Consider the following 23958-nt stretch of genomic DNA (forward strand, 5'->3'; position numbering starts at 1 on the left):
ACTATGGTTTGATTCCTATTGATGTAGCCCTAAGCAGAGACCGGCGCAAATCACTTTTATGGAAAGGGGTTGCCAAGCTTCCAAAAACTACGAGTTTCCTTAAATCTCAGCACACGTTTTTTCACCCAATCTTGATGACACTTTCAGGTAATGATCAGTACCCCAATCCCACTTGGCTCACCAATATGTTCTTCTAGGCTAAACCATTCGTTGGCAGTAACAGTTTTAATTTTTTGGTTTCACTCTGTTTTCTCCTTTATGGGTATATGTAGATGGAACTCTATATCACTCACGGTTTGTGCTAGCTCTTTGAAACTTGACACAATAAAGTAGTTCCAAGTTCTATCTCTATGGTTTGTTTCCTATTGATGTAGCCCGAAGCAGAGACTGGCGCAAATCACTTTCATGAAAGGGGTTGCCAAGCTTCCAAAAACTACGAGTTTCCTGACATCTCAGCACACGTTATTTCACCCAATATTGATCACACTTTCAGGTAATGATCAGTACCCCAGTCCCACTTGGCTCACCAAATTTCGTTCTTCTAGGTTCAACCGTTCATTGGCAGTAACAGTTTTAATTTTTAGGTTTCACTCTGTTTTCTCCTATATGGGTATATGTAGATGGAACTCTAAATCAAACGCGGTTTGTGCTAGCTCTTTGAAACTTGACACAATAAAGTAGTTCCAAGTTCGATATCTATGGTTTGTTTCCTATTGATGTAGCCCTAAGCAGAGACTTTCGCAAATGACTTTCATGGAAAGGGATTGCCAAGCTTCGAAAAACATACGAGTTTCCTGAAATCTCAGCACACATTTTTTGACCCAATCCTGATGACACTTTCAGGTAATGATCAGTACCCCAATCCCACTTGGCTCACCAAATTTCGTTCTTCTAGGTTAAACCGTTCGTTGGCAGTAACAGTTTTAATTTTTAGGTTTCACTCTGTTTTCTCCTATATGGATACATGTAGTTGGTACTCTAAATCAAACACGGTTTGTGCTAGCTCTTTGAAACTTGACACAATAAAGTAGTTCCAAGTTCTATCTCTATGGTTTGTTTCCTATTGATATAGCCCTAAGCAGAGACTGGCGCAAATCACTTTCATGGAAAGGGATGGCCAAGCTTCCCAAAACTACGAGTTTCCTGAAATCTCAGCACACGTTTTTTCACCCAATGTTGATCACACTTTCAGGTAATGATCAGTACCCCAATCCCACTTGGCTCACCAAATTTCGTTCTTCTAGGTTCAACCGTTCGTTGGCAGTAACAGTTTGAATTTTTAGGTTTCACTCTGTTTTCTCCTATATGGGTATATGTAGATGGAACTCTAAATCCAACGCGGTTTGTGCTAGCTCTTTGAAACTTGACACAATAAAGTAGTTCCAAGTTCTATATCTATGGTTTGTTTCCTATTGATGTAGCCCTAAGCAGAGACTTTCGCAAATGACTTTCATGGAAAGGGGTTGCCAAGCTTCGAAAAACATACGAGTTTCCTGAAATCTCAGCACACATTTTTTGACCCAATCCTGATGACACTTTCAGGTAATGATCAGTACCCCAATCCCACTTGGCTCACCAAATTTCGTTCTTCTAGGTTAAACCGTTCGTTGGCAGTAACAGTTTTAATTTTTAGGTTTCACTCTGTTTTCTCCTATATGGATACATGTAGTTGGTACTCTAAATCAAACACGGTTTGTGCTAGCTCTTTGAAACTTGACACAATAAAGTAGTTCCAAGTTCTATCTCTATGGTTTGTTTCCTATTGATGTAGCCCTAAGCAGAGACTGGCACAAATCACTTTCATGCTAAGGGGTTGCCAAGCTTCCAAAAAACTACGAGTTTCCTGAAATCTCAGCACACATTTTTTCACCCAATCTGGATGATACTTTCAGGTAATGATCAGTACCCCAATCCCACTTGGCTCCCCAAATTTCGTTCTTCTAAGTTCAACCGTTCGTTGGCAGTAACAGTTTTGATTTTTAGGTTTCACTCTGTTTTCTCCTATATGGATACATGTATTTGGTACTCTAAATCAAACACGGTTTGTCCTAGCTCTTTGAAACTTGACACAATAAAGTAGTTCCAAGTTCTATCTCTATGGTTTGTTTTTTTTTGATGTAGCCCTAAGCAGAGACTTTCACAAATGACTTTCATGGAAAGAGGTTGCCAAGCTTCCAAAAAACTACGAGTTTCCTGAAATCTCAGCACACATTTTTTGAACCAATCTTGATGACACTTTCAGGTAATGATCAGTACCCCAATCCCACTTGGCTCACCAAATTTCGTTCTTCTAGGTTAAACCGTTCGTTGGCAGTAACAGTTTTAATTTTTAGGTTTCAGAGTGTTTTCTCCTATATGGATACATGTAGTTGGTACTCTAAATCAAACACGGTCTGTGCTAGCTCTTTGAATCTTGACACAATAAAGTAGTTCCAAGTTCTATCTCTATGGTTTGTTTCCTATTGATGTAGCCCTAAGCAGAGACTGGCGCAAATCACTTTCATGGAAAGGGATTGCCAAGCTTCCAAAAACTACGAGTTTCCTGAAATCTCAGCACACATTTTTTGACCCAATCTTGATGACACTTTCAGGTAATGATCAGTACCCAAATCCCACTTGGCTCACCAAATTTCGTTCTTCTAGGTTAAACCGTTCATTGGCAGTAACAGTTGTAATTTTTAGGTTTCACTCTGTTTTCTCCTATATGGGTATATGTAGATGGAACTCTAAATCAAACGCGGTTTATGCTAGCTCTTTGAAACTTGACACAATAAAGTAGTTCCAAGTTCTATATCTATGGTTTGTTTCCTATTGATGTAGCCCTAAGCAGAGACTTTCGCAAATGACTTTCATGGAAAGGGGTTGCCAAGCTTCGATAAACATACGAGTTTCCTGAAATCTCAGCACACATTTTTTGACCCAATCCTGATGACACTTTCAGGAAATGATCAGTACCCCAATCCCACTTGGCTCACCAAATTTCGTTCTTCTAGGTTAAACCGTTCGTTGGCAGTAACAGTTTTAATTTTTAGGTTTCACTCTGTTTTCTCCTATATGGATACATGTAGTTGGTACTCTAAATCAAACACGGTTTGTGCTAGCTCTTTGAAACTTGACACAATAAAGTATTTCCAAGTTCTATCTCTATGGTTTGTTTCCTATTGATGTAGCCCTAAGCAGAGACTGGCAGAAATAACTTTCATGCTAAGGGGTTGCCAAATTCCAAAAAACTACGAGTTTCCTGAAATCTCAGCACACATTTTTTCACCCAATCTGGATGATACTTTCAGGTAATGATCAGTACCCCAATCCCACTTGGCTCCTTAAATTTCGTTCTTCTAAGTTCAACCGTTCGTTGGCAGTAACAGTTTTGATTTTTAGGTTTCACTCTGTTTTCTCCTATATGGATACATGTATTTGGTACTCTAAATCAAACACGGTTTGTCCTAGCTCTTTGAAACTTGACACAATAAAGTAGTTCCAAGTTCTATCTCTATGGTTTGTTTTTTTTTTGATGTAGCCCTAAGCAGAGACTTTCACAAATGACTTTCATGGAAAGAGGTTGCCAAGCTTCCAAAAAACTACGAGTTTCCTGAAATCTCAGCACACATTTTTTGAACCAATCTTGATGACACTTTCAGGTAATGATCAGTACCCCAATCCCACTTGGCTCACCAAATTTCGTTCTTCTAGGTTAAATCGTTCGTTGGCAGTAACAGTTTTAATTTTTAGGTTTCAGAGTGTTTTCTCCTATATGGATACATGTAGTTGGTACTCTAAATCAAACACGGTCTGTGCTAGCTCTTTGAAACGTGACACAATAAAGTAGTTCCAAGTTCTATCTCTATGGTTTGTTTCCTATTGATGTAGCCCTAAGCAGAGACTGGCGCAAATCACTTTCATGGAAAGGGATTGCCAAGCTTCCAAAAACTACGAGTTTCCTGAAATCTCAGCACACATTTTTTGACCCAATCTTGATGACACTTTCAGGTAATGATCAGTACCCCAATCCCACTTGGCTCACCAAATTTCGTTCTTCTAGGTTAAACCGTTCATTGGCAGTAACAGTTGTAATTTTTAGGTTTCACTCTGTTTTCTCCTATATGGATACATGTAGTTGGTACTCTAAATCAAACACTGTTTGTGCTAGCTTTTGAAACTTGACACAATAAAGTAGTTCCAAGTTCTATCACTATGGTTTGTTTCCTATTGATGTAGCCCTAAGCAGAGACCGGCGCAAATCACTTTTATGGAAAGGGGTTGCCAAGCTTCCAAAAACTACGAGTTTCCTTAAATCTCAGCACACGTTTTTTCACCCAATCTTGATGACACTTTCAGGTAATGATCAGTACCCCAATCCCACTTGGCTCACCAAATTTGTTCTTCTAGGCTAAACCATTCGTTGGCAGTAACAGTTTTAATTTTTAGGTTTCACTCTGTTTTCTCCTTTATGGGTATATGTAGATGGAACTCTATATCAAACACGGTTTGTGCTAGCTCTTTGAAACTTGACACAATAAAGTAGTTCCAAGTTCTATCTCTATGGTTTGTTTCCTATTGATGTAGCCCTAAGCAGAGACTGGCGCAAATCACTTTCATGAAAGGGGTTGCCAAGCTTCCAAAAACTACGAGTTTCCTGACATCTCAGCACACGTTATTTCACCCAATATTGATCACACTTTCAGGTAATGATCAGTACCCCAATCCCACTTGGCTCGTCAAATTTCGTTCTTCTAGGTTAAACCGTTCGTTGGCAGTAACATTTTTAATTTTTAGGTTTCACTCTGTTTTCTCCTATATGGGTATAAGTAGATGGAACTCTAAATCAAACACGGTTTGTGCTAGCTCTTTGAAACTTGACACAATAAAGTAGTTCCAAGTTCTATCTCTATGGTTTGTTTCCTATTGATGTAGCCCTAAGCAGAGACTGCCGCAAATCACTTTCATGGAAAGGGGTTGCCAAGCTTCCAAAAACTACGAGTTTTCTTAAATCTCTGCACACGTTTTTTCACCCAATCTTGATGACACTTTCAGGTAATGATCAGTACCCCAATCCCACTTGGCTCACCAAATTTGTTCTTCTAGGCTAAACCATTCGTTGGCAGTAACAGTTTTAATTTTTAGGTTTCACTCTGTTTTCTCCTTTATGGGTATATGTAGATGGAACTCTAAATCAAACACGGTTTGTCCTAGCTCTTTGAAACTTGACACAATAAAGTAGTTCCAAGTTCTATCTCTATGGTTTGTTTTTTTTTGATGTAGCCCTAAGCAGAGACTTTCACAAATGACTTTCATGGAAAGAGGTTGCCAAGCTTCCAAAAAACTACGAGTTTCCTGAAATCTCAGCACACATTTTTTGAACCAATCTTGATGACACTTTCAGGTAATGATCAGTACCCCAATCCCACTTGGCTCACCAAATTTCGTTCTTCTAGGTTAATCCGTTCGTTGGCAGTAACAGTTTTAATTTTTAGGTTTCAGAGTGTTTTCTCCTATATGGATACATGTAGTTGGTACTCTAAATCAAACACGGTCTGTGCTAGCTCTTTGAAACGTGACACAATAAAGTAGTTCCAAGTTCTATCTCTATGGTTTGTTTCCTATTGATGTAGCCCTAAGCAGAGACTGGCAGAAGTCACTTTCATGCTAAGGGGTTGCCAAGCTTCCAAAAAACTACGAGTTTCCTGAAATCTCAGCACACATTTTTTCACCCAATCTGGATGATACTTTCAGGTAATGATCAGTACCCCAATCCCACTTGGCTCCCCAAATTTCGTTCTTCTAAGTTCAACCGTTCGTTGGCAGTAACAGTTTTGATTTTTAGGTTTCACTCTGTTTTCTCCTATATGGATACATGTAGTTGGTACTCTAAATCAAACACGGTTTGTGCTAGCTCTTTGCAACTTGACACAATAAAGTAGTTCCAAGTTCTATCTCTATGGTTTGTTTCCTATTGATGTAGCCCTTAGCAGAGACTGGCGCAAATCACTTTCATGGAAAGGGATTGCCAAGCTTCCAAAAACTACGAGATTCCTGAAATCTCAGCACACGTTTTTTTCACCCAATGTTGATCACACTTTCAGGTAATGATCAGTACCCCAATCCCACTTGGCTCACCAAATTTCGTTCTTCTAGGTTCAACCGTTCGTTGGCAGTAACAGTTTTAATTTTTAGGTTTCACTCCGTTTTCCCCTATATGGGTATATGTAGATGGAACTCTAAATCAAACGCGGTTTGTGCTAGCTCTTTGAAACTTGACACAATAAAGTAGTTCCAAGTTCTATATCTATGGTTTGTTTCCTATTGATGTAGCCCTAAGCAGAGACTTTCGCAAATGACTTTCATGGAAAGGGGTTGCCAAGCTTCGAAAAACATACGAGTTTCCTGAAATCTCAGCACACATTTTTTGACCCAATCTTGATGACACTTTCAGGTAATGATCAGTACCCCAGTCCCACTTGGCTCACCAAATTTCGTTCTTCTAGGTTAAACCGTTCGTTGGCAGTAAAAGTTTTAATTTTTAGGTTTCACTCTGTTTTCTCCTATATGGATACATGTAGTTGGTACTCTAAATCAAACACGGTTTGTGCTAGCTCTTTGAAACTTGACACAATAAAGCAGTTCCAAGTTCTATCTCTATGGTTTGTTCCCTATTGATGTAGCCCTAAGCAGAGAGTGGCGCAAATCACTTTCATGGAAAGGGGTTGCCAAGCTTCCAAATACTACGAGTTACCTGAAATATCAGCACACGTTTCTTCACCCAATCTTGATGACACTTTCAGGTAATGATCAGTACCCCATTCCCACTTGTCTCACCAAATTTCGTTCTTCTAGGTTAAACCGTTCGTTGGCAGTAACAGTTTTAATTTTTAGGTTTCACTGTGTTTTCTCCTATATGGGTATATGTAAATGGAACTCTAAATCAAACACGGTTTGTGCTAGCTCTTTGAAACATGACACAATAAAGTAGTTCCAAGTTCTATCTCTATGGTTTGGTTCCTATTGATGTAGCCCTAAGCAGAGACTGGCGCAAATCTCTTAAATGGAAAGGGGTTGCCAAGCTTCCAAAAACTACGAGTTTCCTGATATCTCCGTACACGTTTTTTCACCTAATCTTGATGACACTTTCAGGTAATGATCAGTACCCCAATCCCACTTGGCTCACCAAATTTGGTTATTCTAGGTTAAACCGTTCGTTGGCAGTAACAGTTTTAAATTTAGGTTTCACTCTGTTTTCTCCTATATGGATACATGTAGTTGGAACTCTAAATCAAACACGGTTTGTGCTAGCTCTTTGATACTTGACACAATAAAGTAGTTCCAAGTTATATCTCTATGGTTTGTTTCCTATTTATGTAGCCCTAAGCAGAGACTGGCGCAAATCACTTTCAGGGAGAGGGGTTGCCAAGCTTCCAAAATACTACGAGTTTCCTGAAAACTCAGCACACATTTTTTCATCCAAACTTGATGACACTTTCAGGTAATGATCAATAACCTAGTCCCACTTGGCTCACCAAATTTCGTTCTTCTATGTTAAACCGTTCGTTGGCAATAACAGTTTTAATTTTTAGGTTTCACTCTGTTTTCTCCTATAAGGGTATATGTAGATGGAACTCTAAATCAAACACGGTTTGTGCTAGCTCTTTGAAACTTGACACAATAAAGCAGTTCCAAGTTCTATCTCTATGGTTTGTTTCCTATTGATGTAGCCCTAAGCAGAGACTGGCACAAATCACTTACATGGAAAGGGGTTGCCAAGCTTCCAAAAAACTACGAGTTTCCTGAAATCTCAGCACACATTTTTTCACCCAATCTTGATGACACTTTCAGGTAATGATCAGAACCCCAATCCCAATTGGCTCACCAAATTTCGTTCTTCTAGGTTAAACCGTTCATTGGCAGTAACAGTTTTAATTTTTAGGTTTCACTCTGTTATCTCCTATATGGATACATGTAGTTGGTACTCTAAATCAAACATGGTTTGTGCTAGCTCTTTGAAACTTGACACAATAAAGTAGTTCCAAGTTGTATCTCTATGGTTTGTTTCCTATTGATGTAGCCCTAAGCAGAGACTGGCGCAAATCACTTTCATGGAAACGGGTTGCCAAGCTTCCAAAAAACTACGAGTTTCCTGAAATCTCAGCACACATTTTTTCACCCAATCTCGATGACACTTTCAGGTAATGATCAGTACCCCAATCCCACTTGGCTCACCAAATTTCGTTCTTCTAGGTTAAACCGTTCGTTGGCAGTAACAGTTTTAATTTTTAGGTTTCACTCTGTTTTCTCCTATATGGATACATGTAGTTTTAACTCTAAACCAAACACGGTTTGTGATAGCTCTTTGAAACTTAACACAATAAAGTCGTTCCAAATTCAATGTCTATGCTTTGTTTCCTATTGATGTAGCCCTAAGCAGAGACTGGCGCAAATCACTTTCATGGAAAGGGGTTGCCAAGCTTCCAAAAAATTACGAGTTTCCTGAAATCTCAGCACACATTTTTTCACCCAATCTTGATGACACTTTCAGGTAATGATCAGTACCCCAATCCCACTTGGCTCACCAAATTTTGTTTTCTAGGTTAAACCGTTCGTTGGCAGTAACAGTTTTAATTTTTAGGTTTCACTCTGTTTTCTCCTATATGGATACATGTAGTTGGTACTCTAAATCAAACACGGTATGTGCTAGCTCTTTGAAACTTGACACAATAAAGTAGTTCCAAGTTCTATCTCTATGGTTTGTTTCCTATTGATGTAGCCCTAAGCAGAGACTGGCAGAAATAACTTTCATGGAAAGGGGTTGCCAAGCTTCGAAAAAAACTACGAGTTTCCTGAAATCTCAGCACACATTTTTTCACCCAACCTGGATGATACTTTCAGGTAATGATCAGTACCCCAATCCCACTTGGCTTCCCAAATTTCGTTCTTCTAGTTTAAACCGTTCGTTAGCAGTAACATTTTTAATTTTTAGGTTTCACTCTGTTTTTTCCTATATGGGTATAAGTAGATGGAACTCTAAATCAAACACGGTTTGTGCTAGCTCTTTGAATCTTGACACAATAAAGTAGTTCCAAGTTCTATCTCTATGGTTTGTTTCCTATTGATGTAGCCCTAAGCAGAGACTTGCGCAAATCACTTTCATGGAAAGGGGTTTCCAATCTTCCAAAAAACTACGAGTTTCCTGAAATCTCAGCACACATTTTTTCACCCAATCTTAATGACACTTTCAGGTAATGATCAGTACCCCAATCCCACTTGGCTCACCAAATTTCGTTCTTATAAGTTCAACCGTTCGTTGGCAGTAACAGTTTTAATTTTTAGGTTTCACTCTGTTTTCTCCTATATGGGTATGTGTAGATGGAACTCTAAATCAAACACGGTTTGTGCTAGCTCTTTGAAACTTGACACAATAAAGTAGTTCCAAGTTCTATCTCTATGGTTTGTTTCCTTTTGATGTAGCCCTAAGCAGAGACTTTCGCAAATGTCTTTCATGGAAAGGGGTTGCCAAGCTTCCAAAAACTACGAGTTTCCTGAAATCTCAGCTCACATTTTCTGACCCAATCTTGATGACACTTTCAGGTAATGATCAGTACCCCAATCCCACTTGGCTCTCCAAATTTCGTTCTTCTAGGTTAAATCGTTCGTTGGCAGTAACAGTTTTAAATTTTAGGTTTCACTCTGTTTTCTCCTATATGGATACATGTAGTTGGTACTCTAAATCAAACACGGTTTGTGCTAGCTCTTTGAAACTTGACACAATAAAGTATTTCCAAGTTTTATCTCTATGGTTTGTTTCCTATTGATGTAGCCCTAAGCAGAGACTCGCACAAATCACTTTCATGCTAAGCGGTTGCCAAGCTTCCAAAAAACTACGAGTTTCCTGAAATCTCAGCACACATTTTTTCACCCAACCTGGATGATACTTTCAGGTAATGATCAGTACCCCAATCCCACTTGGCTTCCCAAATTTCGTTCTTCTAGTTTAAACCGTTCGTTGGCAGTAACAGTTTTAATTTTTAGGTTTCACTATGTTTTCTCCTATATGGATACATGTAGTTGGAACTCTAAATCAAACACGGTTTGTGCTAGCTCTTTGAAACTTGACACAATAAAGTAGTTCCAAGTTCTATCGCTATGGTTTTTTTCCTATTGATGTAGCCCTAAGCAGAGACTTGCGCAAATGTCTTTCATGGAAAGGGGTTGCCAAGCTTCCAAAAACTACGAGTTTCCTGAAATCTCAGCACACATTTTCTGACCCAATCTTGATGACACTTTCAGGTAATGATCAGTACCCCAATCCCACTTGGCTCTCCAAATTTCGTTCTTCTAGGTTAAACCGTTCGTTGGCAGTAACAGTTTTAATTTTTAGGTTTCACTCTGTTTTCTCCTATATGGATACATGTAGTTGGTACTCTAAATCAAACACGGTTTGTGCTAGCTCTTTGAAACTTGACACAATAAAGTATTTCCAAGTTTTATCTCTATGGTTTGTTTCCTATTGATGTAGCCCTAAGCAGAGACTGGCGCACATCACTTTCATGGAAAGGGGTTGCCAAGCTTCCAAAAACTACGAGTTTCCTGAAATCTCAGCACACGTTTTTTCACCCAATGTTGATGACACTTTCAGGTAATGATCAGTACCCCAATCCCACTTGGCTCACCAAATGTCATTCTTCTAGGTTAAACCGTTCGTTGGCAGTAACATTTTTAATTTTTAGGTTTCACTCTGTTTTTTCCTATATGGGTATAAGTAGATGGAACTCTAAATCAAACACGGTTTGTGCTAGCTCTTTGAATCTTGACACAATAAAGTAGTTCCAAGTTCTATCTCTATGGTTTGTTTCCTATTGATGTAGCCCTAAGCAGAGACTTGCGCAAATCACTTTCATGGAAAGGGGTTTCCAATCTTCCAAAAAACTACGAGTTTCCTGAAATCTCAGCACACATTTTTTCACCCAATCTTAATGACACTTTCAGGTAATGATCAGTACCCCAATCCCACTTGGCTCACCAAATTTCGTTCTTCTAATTTCAACCGTTCGTTGGCAGTAACAGTTTTAATTTTTAGGTTTCACTCTGTTTTCTCCTATATGGATATGTGTAGATGGAACTCTAAATCAAACACGGTTTGTGCTAGCTCTTTGAAACTTGACACAATAAAGTAGTTCCAAGTTCTATCTCTATGGTTTGTTTCCTTTTGATGTAGCCCTAAGCAGAGACTTTCGCAAATGTCTTTCATGGAAAGGGGTTGCCAAGCTTCCAAAAACTACGAGTTTCCTGAAATCTCAGCACACATTTTCTGACCCAATCTTGATGACACTTTCAGGTAATGATCAGTACCCCAATCCCACTTGGCTCTCCAAATTTCGTTCTTCTAGGTTCAACCGTTCGTTGCCATAACAGTTTTAATTTTTAGGTTTCACTCTGTTTTCTCCTATATGGATACATGTAGTTGGTACTCTAAATCAAACACGGTTTGTGCTAGCTCTTTGAAACTTGACACAATAAAGTATTTCCAAGTTTTATCTCTATGGTTTGTTTCCTATTGATGTAGCCCTAAGCAGACTGGCACAAATCACTTTCATGCTAAGGGGTTGCCAAGCTTCCAAAAAACTACGAGTTTCCTGAAATCTCAGCACACATTTTTTCACCCAATCTGGACGATACTTTCAGGTAATGATCAGTACCCCAATCCCACTTGGCTCCCCAAATTTCGTTCTTCTATGTTCAACCGTTCGTTGGCAGTAACAGTTTTGATTTTTAGGTTTCACTCTGTTTTCTCCTATATGGATACATGTATTTGGTACTCTAAATCAAACACGGTTTGTGCTAGCTCTTTGAAACTTGACACAATAAAGTAGTTCCAAGTTCTATCTCTATGGTTTGTTTCCTATTCATGTAGCCCTAAGCAGAGACTGGCAGAAATCACTTTCATGGAAAGGGGTTGCCAAGCTTCGAAAAAAACTACGAGTTTCCTGAAATCTCAGCACACATTTTTTCACCCAACCTGGATGATACTTTCAGGTAATGATCAGTACCCCAATCCCACTTGGCTTCCCAAATTTCGTTCTTCTAGTTTAAACCGTTCGTTGGCAGTAACATTTTTAATTTTTAGGTTTCACTCTGTTTTGTCCTATATGGGTATAAGTAGATGGAACTCTAAATCAAACACGGTTTGTGCTAGCTCTTTGAATCTTGACACAATAAAGTAGTTCCAAGTTCTATCTCTATGGTTTGTTTCCTATTGATGTAGCCCTAAGCAGAGACTTGCGCAAATCACTTTCATGGAAAGGGGTTTCCAATCTTCCAAAAAACTACGAGTTTCCTGAAATCTCAGCACACATTTTTTCACCCAATCTTAATGACACTTTCAGGTAATGATCAGTACCCCAATCCCACTTGGCTCACCAAATTTCGTTCTTCTAAGTTCAACCGTTTGTTGGCAGTAACAGTTTTAATTTTTAGGTTTCACTCTGTTTTCTCCTATATGGGTATGTGTAGATGGAACTCTAAATCAAACAAGGTTTGTGCTAGCTCTTTGAAACTTGACACAATAAAGTAGTTCCAAGTTCTATCTCTATGGTTTGTTTCCTTTTGATGTAGCCCTAAGCAGAGACTTTCGCAAATGTCTTTCATGGAAAGGGGTTGCCAAGCTTCCAAAAACTACGAGTTTCCTGAAATCTCAGCACACATTTTCTGACCCAATCTTGATGACACTTTCAGGTAATGATCAGTACCCCAATCCCACTTGGCTCTCCAAATTTCGTTCTTCTAGGTTAAACCGTTCGTTGGCAGTAACAGTTTTAATTTTTAGGTTTCACTCTGTTTTCTCCTATATGGATACATGTAGTTGGTACTCTAAATCAGACACGGTTTGTGCTAGCTCTTTGAAACTTGACACAATAAAGTATTTCCAAGTTTTATCTCTATGGTTTGTTTCCTATTGATGTAGCCCTAAGCAGAGACTCGCACAAATCACTTTCATACTAAGCGGTTGCCAAGCTTCCAAAAAACTACGAGTTTCCTGAAATCTCAGCACACATTTTTTCACCCAACCTGGATGATACTTTCAGGTAATGATCAGTACCCCAATCCCACTTGGCTTCCCAAATTTCGTTCTTCTAGTTGAAACCGTTCGTTGGCAGTAACATTTTTAATTTTTAGGTTTCACTCTGTTTTTTCCTATATGGGTATAAGTAGATGGAACTCTAAATCAAACACGGTTTGTGCTAGCTCTTTGAATCTTGACACAATAAAGTAGTTCCAAGTTTTATCTCTATGGTTTGTTTCCTATTGATGTAGCCCTAAGCAGAGACTGGCGCAAATCATTTTCATGGAAAGGGATTGCCAAGCTTCCAAAAACTACGAGTTTCTTAAAATCTCAGCACACATTTTTTGACCCAATCTTGATGACACTTTCAGGTAATGATCAGTACCCCAATCCCACTTGGCTCACCAAATTTCGTTCTTCTAGGTTAATCCGTTCATTGGCAGTAACAGTTGTAATTTTTAGGTTTCACTCTGTTTTCTCCTATATGGATACATGTAGTTGGTACTCTAAATCAAACACGGTTTGTGCTAGCTTTTGAAACTTGACACAATAAAGTAGTTCCAAGTTCTATCACTATGGTTTGTTTCCTATTGATGTAGCCCTAAGCAGAGACCGGCGCAAATCACTTTTATGGAAAGGGGTTGCCAAGCTTCCAAAAACTACGAGTTTCCTTAAATCTCAGCACACGTTTTTTCACCCAATCTTGATGACACTTTCAGGTAATGATCAGTACCCCAATCCCACTTGGCTCACCAAATTTGTTCTTCTAGGCTAAACAATTCGTTGGCAGTAACAGTTTTAATTTTTAGGTTTCACTCTGTTTTCTCCTTTATGGGTATATGTAGATGGAACTCTATATCAAACACGGTTTGTGCTAGCTCTTTGAAACTTGACACAATAAAGTAGTTCCAAGTTCTATCTCTATGGTTTGTTTCCTATTGATGTAGCCCAAAGCAGAGACTGGCGCAAATCACTTTCATGAAAGGGGTTGCCAAGCTTCCAAAAACTACGAGTTTCCTGACATCTCAGCACACGTTATTTCACCCAATATTGATCACACTTTCAGGTAATGATCAGTACCCCAATCCCACTTGGCTTCCCAAATTTCGTTCTTCTAGTTTAAACCGTTCGTTGGCAGTAACATTTTTAATTTTTAGGTTTCACTCTGTTTTTTCCTATATGGGTATAAGTAGATGGAACTCTAAATCAAACACGGTTTGTGCTAGCTCTTTGAATCTGGACACAATAAAGTAGTTCCAAGTTCTATCTCTATGGTTTGTTTCCTATTGATGTAGCCCTAAGCAGAGACTTGCGCAAATCACTTTCATGGAAAGGGGTTTCCAATCTGCCAAAAAACTACGAGTTTCCTGAAATCTCAGCACACATTTTTTCACCCAATCTTAATGACACTTTCAGGTAATGATCAGTACCCCAATCCCACTTGGCTCACCAAATTTCGTTCTTCTAAGTTCAACCGTTCGTTGGCAGTAACAGTTTTAATTTTTAGGTTTCACTCTGTTTTCTCCTATATGGGTATGTGTAGATGGAACTCTAAATCAAACACGGTTTGTGCTAGCTCTTTGAAACTTGACACAATAAAGTAGTTCCAAGTTCTATCTCTATGGTTTGTTTCCTTTTGAAGTAGCCCTAAGCAGAGACTTTCGCAAATGTCTTTCATGGAAAGGGGTTGCCAAGCTTCCAAAAACTACGAGTTTCCTGAAATCTCAGCACACATTTTCTGACCCAATCTTGATGACACTTTCAGGTAATGATCAGTACCCCAATCCCACTTGGCTCTCCAAATTTCGTTCTTCTAGGTTAAATCGTTCGTTGGCAGTAACAGTTTTAATTTTTAGGTTTCACTCTGTTTTCTCCTATATGGATACATGTAGTTGGTACTCTAAATCAAACACGGTTTGTGCTAGCTCTTTGAAACTTGACACAATAAAGTATTTTCAAGTTTTATCTCTATGGTTTGTTTCCTATTGATGTAGCCCTAAGCAGAGACTCGCACAAATCACTTTCATGCTAAGCGGTTGCCAAGCTTCCAAAAAACTACGAGTTTCCTGAAATCTCAGCACACATTTTTTCACCCAACCTGGATGATACTTTCAGGTAATGATCAGTACCCCAATCCCACTTGGCTTCCCAAATTTCGTTCTTCTAGTTTAAACCGTTCGTTGGCAGTAACAGTTTTAATTTTTAGGTTTCACTCTGTTTTCTCCTATATGGATACATGTAGTTGGAACTCTAAATCAAACACGGTTTGTGCTAGCTCTTTGAAACTTGACACAATAAAGTAGTTCCAAGTTCTATCTCTATGATTTGTTTCCTATTGATGTAGCCCTAAGCAGAGACTAGCGCAAATGTCTTTCATGGAAAGGGGTTGCCAAGCTTCCAAAAACTACGAGTTTCCTGAAATCTCAGCACACATTTTCTGACCCAATCTTGATGACACTTTCAGGTAATGATCAGTACCCCAATCCCACTTGGCTCTCCAAATTTCGTTCTTCTAGGTTAAACCGTTCGTTGGCAGTAACAGTTTTAATTTTTAGGTTTCACTCTGTTTTCTCCTATATGGATACATGTAGTTGGTACTCTAAATCAAACACGGTTTGTGCTAGCTCTTTGAAACTTGACACAATAAAGTATTTCCAAGTTTTATCTCTATGGTTTGTTTCCTATTGATGTAGCCCTAAGCAGAGACTGGCGCACATCACTTTCATGGAAAGGGGTTGCCAAGCTTCCAAAAACTACGAGTTTCCTGAAATCTCAGCACACGTTTTTTCACCCAATGTTGATGACACTTTCAGGTAATGATCAGTACCCCAATCCCACTTGGCTCACCAAATGTCATTCTTCTAGGTTAAACCGTTCGTTGGCAGTCACATTTTTAATTTTTAGGTTTCACTCTGTTTTTTCCTATATGGGTATAAGTAGATCGAACTCTAAATCAAACACGGTTTGTGCTAGCTCTTTGAATCTTGACACAATAAAGTAGTTCCAAGTTCTATCTCTATGGTTTGTTTCCTATTGATGTAGCCCTAAGCAGAGACTTGCGCAAATCACTTTCATGGAAAGGGGTTTCCAATCTTCCAAAAAACTACGAGTTTCCTGAAATCTCAGCACACATTTTTTCACCCAATCTTAATGACACTTTCAGGTAATGATCAGTACCCCAATCCCACTTGGCTCACCAAATTTCGTTCTTCTAATTTCAACCGTTCGTTGGCAGTAACAGTTTTAATTTTTAGGTTTCACTCTGTTTTCTCCTATATGGATATGTGTAGTTGGAACTCTAAATCAAACACGGTTTGTGCTAGCTCTTTGAAACTTGACACAATAAAGTAGTTCCAAGTTCTATCTCTATGGTTTGTTTCCTTTTGATGTAGCCCTAAGCAGAGACTTTCGCAAATGTCTTTCATGGAAAGGGGTTGCCAAGCTTCCAAAAACTACGAGTTTCCTGAAATCTCAGCACACATTTTCTGACCCAATCTTGATGACACTTTCAGGTAATGATCAGTACCCCAATCCCACTTGGCTCTCCAAATTTCGTTCTTCTAGGTTCAACCGTTCGTTGGCAGTAACAGTTTTAATTTTTAGGTTTCACTCTGTTTTCTCCTATATGGATACATGTAGTTGGTACTCTAAATCAAACACGGTTTGTGCTAGCTCTTTGAAACTTGACACAATAAAGTATTTCCAAGTTTTATCTCTATGGTTTGTTTCCTATTGATGTAGCCCTAAGCAGACTGGCACAAATCACTTTCATGCTAAGGGGTTGCCAAGCTTCCAAAAAACTACGAGTTTCCTGAAATCTCAGCACACATTTTTTCACCCAATCTGGATGATACTTTCAGGTAATGATCAGTACCCCAATCCCACTTGGCTCCCCAAATTTCGTTCTTCTATGTTCAACCGTTCGTTGGCAGTAACAGTTTTGATTTTTAGGTTTCACTCTGTTTTCTCCTATATGGATACATGTATTTGGTACTCTAAATCAAACACGGTTTGTGCTAGCTCTTTGAAACTTGACACAATAAAGTAGTTCCAAGTTCTATCTCTATGGTTTGTTTCCTATTGATGTAGCCCTAAGCAGAGACTGCCAGAAATCACTTTCATGGAAAGGGGTTGCCAAGCTTCGAAAAAAACTACGAGTTTCCTGAAATCTCAGCACACATTTTTTCACCCAACCTGGATGATACTTTCAGGTAATGATCAGTACCCCAATCCCACTTGGCTTCCCAAATTTCGTTCTTCTAGGTTAAACCGTTCGTTGGCAGTAACAGTTTTAATTTTTAGGTTTCACTCTGTTTTCTCCTATATGGATACATGTAGTTGGTACTCTAAATCAAACACGGTTTGTGCTAGCTCTTTGAAACTTGACACAATAAAGTATTTCCAAGTTTTATCTCTATGGTTTGTTTCCTATTGATGTAGCCCTAAGCAGAGACTGGCGCACATCACTTTCATGGAAAGGGGTTGCCAAGCTTCCAAAAACTACGAGTTTCCTGAAATCTCAGCACACGTTTTTTCACCCAATGTTGATGACACTTTCAGGTAATGATCAGTACCCCAATCCCACTTGGCTCACCAAATGTCATTCTTCTAGTTTAAACCGTTCGTTGGCAGTAACATTTTTAATTTTTAGGTTTCACTCTGTTTTTTCCTATATGGGTATAAGTAGATGGAACTCTAAATCAAACACGGTTTGTGCTAGCTCTTTGAATCTTGACACAATAAAGTAGTTCCAAGTTCTATCTCTATGGTTTGTTTTCTATTGATGTAGCCCTAAGCAGAGACTTGCGCAAATCACTTTCATGGAAAGGGGTTTCCAATCTTCCAAAAAAGTACGAGTTTCAAGAAATCTCAGCACACATTTTTTCACCCAATCTTAATGACACTTTCAGGTAATGATCAGTACCCCAATCCCACTTGGCTCACCAAATTTCGTTCTTCTAATTTCAACCGTTCGTTGGCAGTAACAGTTTTAATTTTTAGGTTTCACTCTGTTTTCTCCTATATGGATATGTGTAGATGGAACTCTAAATCAAACACGGTTTGTGCTAGCTCTTTGAAACTTGACACAATAAAGTAGTTCCAAGTTCTATCTCTATGGTTTGTTTCCTTTTGATGTAGCCCTAAGCAGAGACTTTCGCAAATGTCTTTCATGGAAAGGGGTTGCCAAGCTTCCAAAAACTACGAGTTTCCTGAAATCTCAGCACACATTTTCTGACCCAATCTTGATGACACTTTCAGGTAATGATCAGTACCCCAATCCCACTTGGCTCACCAAATTTCGTTCTTCTAGGTTAAACCGTTCGTTGGCAGTAACAGTTTTAATTTTTAGGTTTCACTCTGTTTTCTCCTATATGGATACATGTAGTTGGTACTCTAAATCAAACACGGTTTGTGCTAGCTCTTTGAAACTTGACACAATAAAGTATTTCCAAGTTTTATCTCTATGGTTTGTTTCCTATTGATGTAGCCCTAAGCAGACTGGCACAAATCACTTTCATGCTAAGGGGTTGCAAAGCTTCCAAAAAACTACGAGTTTCCTGAAATCTCAGCACACATTTTTTCAACCAATCTGGATGATACTTTCAGGTAATGATCAGTACCCCAATCCCACTTGGCTCCCCAAATTTCGTTCTTCTATGTTCAACCGTTCGTTGGCAGTAACAGTTTTGATTTTTAGGTTTCACTCTGTTTTCTCCTATATGGATACATGTATTTGGTACTCTAAATCAAACACGGTTTGTGCTAGCTCTTTGAAACTTGACACAATAAAGTAGTTCCAAGTTCTATCTCTATGGTTTGTTTCCTATTGATGTAGCCCTAAGCAGAGACTGGCAGAAATCACTTTCATGGAAAGGGGTTGCCAAGCTTCGAAAAAAACTACGAGTTTCCTGAAATCTCAGCACACATTTTTTCACCCAACCTGGATGATACTTTCAGGTAATGAACAGTACCCCAATCCCACTTGGCTTCCCAAATTTCGTTCTTCTAGTTGAAACCGTTCGTTGGCAGTAACATTTTTAATTTTTAGGTTTCACTCTGTTTTTTCCTATATGGGTATATGTAGATGGAACTCTAAATCAAACACGGTTTGTGCTAGCTCTTTGAATCTTGACACAATAAAGTAGTTCCAAGTTTTATCTCTATGGTTTGTTTCCTATTGATGTAGCCCTAAGCAGAGACTGGCGCAAATCATTTTCATGGAAAGGGATTGCCAAGCTTCCAAAAACTACGAGTTTCTTAAAATCTCAGCACACATTTTTTGACCCAATCTTGATGACACTTTCAGGTAATGATCAGTACCCCAATCCCACTTGGCTCACCAAATTTCGTTCTTCTAGGTTAAACCGTTCATTGGCAGTAACAGTTGTAATTTTTAGGTTTCACTCTTTTTTCTCCTATATGGATACATGTAGTTGGTACTCTAAATCAAACACGGTTTGTGCTAGCTTTTGAAACTTGACACAATAAAGTAGTTCCAAGTTCTATCACTATGGTTTGTTTCCTATTGATGTAGCCCTAAGCAGAGACCGGCGCAAATCACTTTTATGGAAAGGGGTTGCCAAGCTTCCAAAAACTACGAGTTTCCTTAAATCTCAGCACACGTTTTTTCACCCAATCTTGATGACACTTTCAGGTAATGATCAGTACCCCAATCCCACTTGGCTCACCAAATTTGTTCTTCTAGGCTAAACCATTCGTTGGCAGTAACAGTTTTAATTTTTAGGTTTCACTCTGTTTTCTCCTTTATGGGTATATGTAGATGGAACTCTATATCAAACACGGTTTGTGCTAGCTCTTTGAAACTTGACACAATAAAGTAGTTCCAAGTTCTATCTCTATGGTTTGTTTTCTATTGATGTAGCCCTAAGCAGAGACTTGCGCAAATCACTTTCATGGAAAGGGGTTTCCAATCTTCCAAAAAAGTACGAGTTTCCTGAAATCTCAGCACACATTTTTTCACCCAATCTTAATGACACTTTCAGGTAATGATCAGTACCCCAATCCCACTTGGCTCACCAAATTTCGTTCTTCTAATTTCAACCGTTCGTTGGCAGTAACAGTTTTAATTTTTAGGTTTCACTCTGTTTTCTCCTATATGGATATGTGTAGATGGAACTCTAAATCAAACACGGTTTGTGCTAGCTCTTTGAAACTTGACACAATAAAGTAGTTCCAAGTTCTATCTCTATGGTTTGTTTCCTTTTGATGTAGCCCTAAGCAGAGACTTTCGCAAATGTCTTTCATGGAAAGGGGTTGCCAAGCTTCCAAAAACTACGAGTTTCCTGAAATCTCAGCACACATTTTCTGACCCAATCTTGATGACACTTTCAGGTAATGATCAGTACCCCAATCCCACTTGGCTCACCAAATTTCGTTCTTCTAGGTTAAACCGTTCGTTGGCAGTAACAGTTTAAATTTTTAGGTTTCACTCTGTTTTCTCCTATATGGATACATGTAGTTGGTACTCTAAATCAAACACGGTTTGTGCTAGCTCTTTGAAACTTGACACAATAAAGTATTTCCAAGTTTTATCTCTATGGTTTGTTTCCTATTGATGTAGCCCTAAGCAGACTGGCACAAATCACTTTCATGCTAAGGGGTTGCAAAGCTTCCAAAAAACTACGAGTTTCCTGACATCTCAGCACACATTTTTTCAACCAATCTGGATGATACTTTCAGGTAATGATCAGTACCCCAATCCCACTTGGCTCCCCAAATTTCGTTCTTCTATGTTCAACCGTTCGTTGGCAGTAACAGTTTTGATTTTTAGGTTTCACTCTGTTTTCTCCTATATGGATACATGTATTTGGTACTCTAAATCAAACACGGTTTGTGCTAGCTCTTTGAAACTTGACACAATAAAGTAGTTCCAAGTTCTATCTCTATGGTTTGTTTCCTATTGATGTAGCCCTAAGCAGAGACTGGCAGAAATCACTTTCATGGAAAGGGGTTGCCAAGCTTCGAAAAAAACTACGAGTTTCCTGAAATCTCAGCACACATTTTTTCACCCAACCTGGATGATACTTTCAGGTAATGAACAGTACCCCAATCCCACTTGGCTTCCCAAATTTCGTTCTTCTAGTTGAAACCGTTCGTTGGCAGTAACATTTTTAATTTTTAGGTTTCACTCTGTTTTTTCCTATATGGGTATAAGTAGATGGAACTCTAAATCAAACACGGTTTGTGCTAGCTCTTTGAATCTTGACACAATAAAGTAGTTCCAAGTTTTATCTCTATGGTTTGTTTCCTATTGATGTAGCCCTAAGCAGAGACTGGCGCAAATCATTTTCATGGAAAGGGATTGCCAAGCTTCCAAAAACTACGAGTTTCTTAAAATCTCAGCACACATTTTTTGACCCAATCTTGATGACACTTTCAGGTAATGATCAGTACCCCAATCCCACTTGGCTCACCAAATTTCGTTCTTCTAGGTTAAACCGTTCATTGGCAGTAACAGTTGTAATTTTTAGGTTTCACTCTGTTTTCTCCTATATGGATACATGTAGTTGGTACTCTAAATCAAACACGGTTTGTGCTAGCTTTTGAAACTTGACACAATAAAGTAGTTCCAAGTTCTATCACTATGGTTTGTTTCCTATTGATGTAGCCCTAAGCAGAGACCGGCGCAAATCACTTTTATGGAAAGGGGTTGCCAAGCTTCCAAAAACTACGAGTTTCCTTAAATCTCAGCACACGTTTTTTCACCCAATCTTGATGACACTTTCAGGTAATGATCAGTACCCCAATCCCACTTGGCTCACCAAATTTGTTCTTCTAGGCTAAACCATTCGTTGGCAGTAACAGTTTTAATTTTTAGGTTTCACTCTGTTTTCTCCTTTATGGGTATATGTAGATGGAACTCTATATCAAACACGGTTTGTGCTAGCTCTTTGAAACTTGACACAATAAAGTAGTTCCAAGTTCTATCTCTATGGTTTGTTTCCTATTGATGTAGCCCAAAGCAGAGACTGGCGCAAATCACTTTCATGAAAGGGGTTGCCAAGCTTCCAAAAACTACGAGTTTCCTGACATCTCAGCACACGTTATTTCACCCAATATTGATCACACTTTCAGGTAATGATCAGTACCCCAATCCCACTTGGCTCACCAAATTTCGTTCTTCTAGGTTCAACCGTTCGTTGGCAGTAACAGTTTTAATTTTTAGGTTTCACTCTGTTTTCTCCTATATGGGTATATGTAGATGGAACTCTAAATCAAACGCGGTTTGTGCTAGCTCTTTGAAACTTGACACAATAAAGTAGTTCCAAGTTCTATATCTATGGTTTGTTTCCTATTGATGTAGCCCTAAGCAGAGACTTTCGCAAATGACTTTCATGGAAAGGGATTGCCAATCTTCGAAAAACATACGAGTTTCCTGAAATCTCAGCACACATTTTTTGACCCAATCCTGATGACACTTTCAGGTAATGATCAGTACCCCAATCCCACTTGGCTCACCAAATTTCGTTCTTCTAGGCTAAACCGTTCGTTGGCAGTAACAGTTTTAATTTTTAGGTTTCACTCTGTTTTCTCCTATATGGATACATGTAGTTGGTACTCTAAATCAAACACGGTTTGTGGTAGCTCTTTGAAACTTGACACAATAAAGTAGTTCCAAGTTCTATCTCTATGGTTTGTTTCCTACTGATGTAGCCCTAAGCAGAGACTGGCACAAATCACTTTCATGCTAAGGGGTTGCCAAGCTTCCAAAAAACTACGAGTTTCCTGAAATCTCAGCACACATTTTTTCACCCAATCTGGATGATACTTTCAGGTAATGATCAGTACCCCAATCCCACTTGGCTCCCCAAATTTCGTTCTTCTAAGTTCAACCGTTCGTTGGCAGTAACAGTTTTGATTTTTAGGTTTCACTCTGTTTTCTCCTATATGGATACATGTAGTTGGTACTCTAAATCAAACACGGTTTGTGCTAGCTCTTTGAAACTTGACACAATAAAGTAGTTCCAAGTTCTATCTCTATGGTTTGTTTCCTATTGATGTAGCCCTAAGCAGAGACTGGCGCAAATCACTTTCATGGAAAGGGATGGCCAAGCTTCCAAAAACTACGAGTTTCCTGAAATCTCAGCACACGTTTTTTCACCCAATGTTGATCACACTTTCAGGTAATGATCAGTACCCCAATCCCACTTGGCTCACCAAATTTCGTTCTTCTAGGTTCAACCGTACGTTGGCAGTAACAGTTTGAATTTTTAGGTTTCACTCTGTTTTCTCCTATATGGGTATATGTAGATGGAACTCTAAATCAAACGCGGTTTGTGCTAGCTCATTGAAACTTGACACAATAAAGTAGTTCCAAGTTCTATATCTATGGTTTGTTTCCTATTGATGTAGCCCTAAGCAGAGACTTTCGCAAATGACTTTCATGGAAAGGGGTTGCCAAGCTTCGAAAAACATACGAGTTTCCTGAAATCTCAGCACACATTTTTTGACCCAATTTGATGACACTTTCAGGTAATGATCAGTACCCCAATCCCACTTGGCTCACCAAATTTCGTTCTTCTAGGTTAAACCGTTCGTTGGCAGTAACAGTTTTAATTTTTCGGTTTCACTCTGTTTTCTCCTATATGGATACATGTAGTTGGTACTCTAAATCAAACACGGTTTGTGGTAGCTCTTTGAAACTTGACACAATAAAGTATTTCCAAGTTCTAACTCTATGGTTTGTTTCCTATTGATGTAGCCCTAAGCAGAGACTGGCACAAATAACTTTCATGCTAAGGGGTTGCCAAGCTTCCAAAAAACTACGAGTTTCCTGAAATCTCAGCACACATTTTTTCACCCAATCTGGATGATACTTTCAGGTAATGATCAGTACCCCAATCCCACTTGGCTCCCCAAATTTCGTTCTTCTAAGTTCAACCGTT

Source organism: Spermophilus citellus (assembly GCF_964194105.1).
Source record: "Spermophilus citellus genome assembly, chromosome: 9".
NCBI lineage: Eukaryota > Metazoa > Chordata > Mammalia > Rodentia > Sciuridae > Spermophilus > Spermophilus citellus.